The sequence below is a fragment of the Delphinapterus leucas genome, chromosome 5, assembly GCF_059928025.1.
Source record: "Delphinapterus leucas isolate spDelLeu-1000000601 "Yukka" chromosome 5, BTC_Dleu_Yukka2, whole genome shotgun sequence".
NCBI classification, from domain to species: domain Eukaryota; kingdom Metazoa; phylum Chordata; class Mammalia; order Artiodactyla; family Monodontidae; genus Delphinapterus; species Delphinapterus leucas.
The window spans coordinates 117,106,896-117,111,944 of NC_143133.1; positions in this window are offsets into that span (position 1 = coordinate 117,106,896).

Consider the following 5,049-nt stretch of genomic DNA (forward strand, 5'->3'; position numbering starts at 1 on the left):
TTTTTTGTTTGACAAGTGCTATCTGTGCCACTTATTTAACTTCTGTAGTAACAAGGGCATTATCATTCTTCACCCTTCCTAATTCTGACCCTATAGTTTTATTACTTTTTCCTAGTTACTTTGATTTGTCCATTGCTTTCTTACAGTCCTGTATTCAATTTCTAGCACATCTGTGACTTTTCCACTTCCACATTTTTGCACTGCTTACACTTATGTGCAATCTTATTCCTTGTCTGCGCACAGATGTGGAAAGTTAGACATAAAATAAATGTTAAAGCTTGATTTTTATAAACATTTTAATATGTAGTTTGGACATGATTTATTGACTTAAGGTTCTTCTCTAAACTGAAAGTGAAATGCATGCCTTCCGAAGATGTTTTGGCTTTGTTAATTCTGTAATAAGCATTTCATTGAGAAATATCAATCCAGTTATACAATTTTCCAATGAGTGAATTTTTCGTTTTATCTTTTGCTTTAAAAATAACTCAAGGGTAGATGTCATACTGTTAAAACTGTTGGATTCAAAGTACAAATGAGAAATTAGTAACATACCTCTCCACAAGGTAAGAAACTTTTTTTGGCTCTATTTTTAGAATAAATACTGAGATTCCCTCAAAATAACAGCTTTTATAGTAGGCATATCATTTCTTAAAAGCCAACCACGAATAAAACATACTTGTCAGAGCTTCTGGATTCCTAATTGGCTTTCAAATTGACCTTTTTAGCCATAGACAGCCCTTAAGTGTTTATAGAGATGACTTCCTTAAACTATTGTCATAATGATTAGTAGATGTGTCCAGTTCTCTGTATCTTTGACTTGATGCTTTCTATATTTCGTATGTCACTTCTAAGGGAATAAGCCATAAAGGCTTCTCCAGGTTTAAGAGAACAGTAAAGTACCTGGAAAACCAACATTTTTGAATGTATGAACACTGGACTTGAGATCATCTGCAATGAAACCTTCAAAAGAATCCAAGAATTTGTCCTCCCCCGCCCCCATATATATTACTAGTGCCATGTATAGGACTGAAGTGATCGTTAGATTAAAAATTGATTTTGGTTCTTCCTGTTTCCTATGTCTTTTAATGCATAACTCAGATTTTAAATACTTAAAGTTTCTCTTAACCTATGGGGATTATAGTCCAGTTGAGCTGTTAATGATAAATTATATTTTAAGTGACTCATTTTTGTTCCTGGGCAGGTTTGCAATGTGATAATCAGATTTAAAAGAAAAAAAATAACTTACTACTCTGCTTTCTTGTGTGGGTGTACTCACAGTTTTTTAAAGTATGAACCACAGTTAACTGGTGGTCTCAGGGGTAGTGAAACACTCACTTTTTTTTTTTTTTAATGGCTTAGTTGACATACTTCAGATACTGATCATGCTGTGTTAGTGATTTTGGAAGTGACTCAAATTAGCCATGTTTTGTGTTGGCATAACAAAACTGTTAAATGATTGTTGATTACAGTTTTAAGTGAATTTGTCTCTATTTTATGAGGAACCCAGTGCAAGTCACTAAATATTGTCTAATAGTGACATCTGCATAACACTTGTAATAGCTAAGGTTAATAGAGCTTAAAGGATTGTTACCATTAAAGTCTGTGTTTAAAGACACTCTGGTCTTAACTCGGTAATTCCAGCTAACATGAAATCCACACTTTAATACTGTGTGTGAGTTCTATTTTTGAATTTCTTACAGTTATAACAAAAACTATGGTCTGTAAAGAATTTAGGACAGTGATTCTCAAAACGTGACCCCAAGACCAGCAATAATCAGTATCATTTGGGAAGTTCTCTAAAACGGAAGTTATCAGATCCCACTCCAGGCCACTGATTGAGAAACTATGGAATGGTACCCAGTGGCCTGTTTTGAAAAACCATCCAGGTGAAGGCTGTTCCTAGTTCTCCTTTGTAGTAGACTATGGCAGTGATACTTCCGACCCTATGATGATTTTACTCATTTTACTCTTGATGTTTCATGGCTGTAAGAGAACTTGTTATATTGTATGCCCAAGTATTACATTTCTAACAATGACAAATTCATAGTACTTTTAATACTGTGGGTTGATTTACATGTTTACTTAATAAGATTTATTAACATCCTACAGTGAACTAATTTGAGTAACAGTCTAACCCAGTGACATTCAAATTTATAACTAAGACCTAACTTTATTCTGGGTATGCATATTTCAGCCAGTAGCCAAGTAGTAGTTAAAATGAGTAACCAGGTGCAAGAGTTTTCCTGCTAAGTGTTGGCTAGATAACCTAGCTGAACAAGGATTTGAGCCCTGGTCTCATTCTGTGGCCTAAGCAACTTTTGGGGGGCTGTGGGAGGTGGTTTGAAAACGTAAGATGTCATGTGAAGGGTGTTAGCAGTCTTCATTGAATTTAGAAGATACTGAACGTACCCTAAGGTAGCTATTAAAACTTTCTACTCTCCCAATATAACAGAAAAATAAACAGTAAGGGTATTTGGACCAGAATTTTAAGACATGACAGCCCCTCCCCCTCCAAAATAAAAGTTATGGAAGAACTTGTGTTGAAAGGTCAAAAAGTTCTAGGAAGACTAGGAAGATTGCAGTTAGCCGAGTGTTTTTTTTCAGGTCCCCAGTAATTAACCAATATTTTGCATTCTTTCCTGATACTCTGTTAAACTACTAGTTCCTTTCTTTGCCTCATTTTAAAGAATTTTTTAATGAATAACTCTGGTACACAGTGTTCCTGATAGTTGCTTTTTTACATGGAATATGTTGTTTTAACATTCCGTTGTCGATAATCTCTTCCCAAGTTGTACACTTTCTGGATGAAATTATGTATTTAAAAAATTTTTAAAGCCCTCTTAATTTTTTTCTGTATTGTAGAAAATGGTTTTATGAAATAACTACTTTTCATTCTTACTATTGTCTGAGCCTCTATGTAACCTCGATTCCTTGTTTACCATATCAAGTTTGAGTATTGTCAAGTAAGGCCAAACAATGAAGTACTTTCATGCCCTAGTTGCTTAAGAACACAGTTAACCATTGTGATATGTTGACCTACCAGCCATTTCTCCTGAACTTCCTGTTCAGGAGCTTCCTATTCATCACGCCATCTGGCTGTCTAAAGGATGACTGACTTGATTTCTACATGCAGACACACGCCCCTACCTCTTCTTGTCCTCAGTAAGTACAAACATTTTAGTTGCACTGGCCCCAAACCTAGGCATTAACCTTGATTTCTCACACTTCCAAATTAAACAGCAATTCTGTCAGTTCTACCTAATTTTTTTTTTTTCAGTATCTACGTATTCACCATATTCACTGCTGTCACAGTGGTCTAAATCTACATCATCTCTTGGATTCTTGCAATAACCTGAGTAGTGTCCCTGCTTTTTACTTTGCAGTAATCTATCCCACACTCAGCAGCCAGCATATTCCTTTTAAACCATATCTGATCGTGTTATCGCTTTGCTCCAAACCTAATGGTTTCTCACCTCATTCAGAGCGAAAGCCAAAATCCTAAAAGCAATTTACAGGCTGGAATGACTTTTCCCACCACATTAACTTCTTCCCTAATCACTCTTCCCCACCAACTTCCTCAGCTCCATCACACAGGCCTCTGCTGAGGCTTGAACACAGCGGGCTTTTTCTTACCTCAAGATGTTTCCCTTGTTCTTCCCTTTATCTGGAATTATCAAAGATAAAGTACAGCTCTTTCTTCCCTGTTAAGTCTCTGTTCAAATGTCAACCCATCAGTGTTTTTTTCTCAACTATTCTATATAAAATACCAGCACAGCACCGCCACTATAGAGTGCACTGTGGCATATTCTGTAATACCCACCTTAAATGTAATATTTACTGTTAACTCCCCAACCTCACCCCAGAGTGTAAGCTCTGTAAGAACAGGATTTTTGTTTTGTTCCCCTACATGACTTAGGTGACTGCCTGGCACATTGTTAGGTGGTCAGATATTTAATAGATGACTATGAGCTAAATATTAGGCTTTGCCAAAAGTATTCCTTGTTTTTCTTTAACTCCAAAAGTACAAAAACCAAAAACTTCAGTATACTATAGAAAAATAATTAATGGAACCTTGACTGACTTAAAGGCCACCTCAGTGAGTGGACGGACATTTCAGTATAGACGATTACACTGACCATCTCTCCTGTGAAAAAGCAACTAAACATGGTGGGAAAAAACACTTTTAAAAAATGTGTTTTAAAAAAAAATCTGTCAAGAAAGAAAGTACTCTCAAGCCAAAACCAAATTAAAACAGGAAGCTGACTATAATCAGAAACTAGCTTTCATCTTGAACACACTTGAAGAACCAATGAGATGTATTTTCATGACCTTTGCAAAGCCCAGAATGCATCCAAAGAGTGGTGTTCAAACAGGATAAACCCACCCTTAATACATACGATGAGGAGTTTGCATATCTTGAATCTTGATGCTCTGTGGCAGGAGAGTATTCTCTCAGAATATGTAATAATAGTTTGGCCTTTGTGAAGATTTGTAGCCCTAAATCTTACTACATAGGTAGTCTGAGAAAACCCAAGCAGAAGGTTTATTTTTTAAAGTTCCAAATCAGAGCAACCCAGTGCTGGCGGAAGCAAACAAATACTCTGCAGGGACTCAATGATAGTTCACAGTTAAAAATCAGAAAGGAAAATTACAAAGCAACATAGTGCCATGAGTAGGAATTGACTTGCAAAAATTTCAGACATTATAAAACATCAGGTCATCCAAATTGGAAAGGAGGAAGTAAAACTACATTGGCAGTGGATGTGATATAGAATATAAATTATTAGAGCTAATAATTCAGCAAAATTGCAGGATACAAAAATCAACACATCAGTTTTTGGGGTTTTTTTGACCACACAGCTTGCAGGATCTCAGTTCCCTGATCAGGGATTGAACCCAGGCCATGGCAGTGAAAGCCTGGAATCCTAACCATTAGGCCACTAGGGAACTCCCTCAGTTGTATTTCTATAAGCAATGAAGAGTCCTAAAATGAAATTAAGAAAACAATTCCATTTATAATAGCATCAAAAAGAAATAAGAATAAATTTA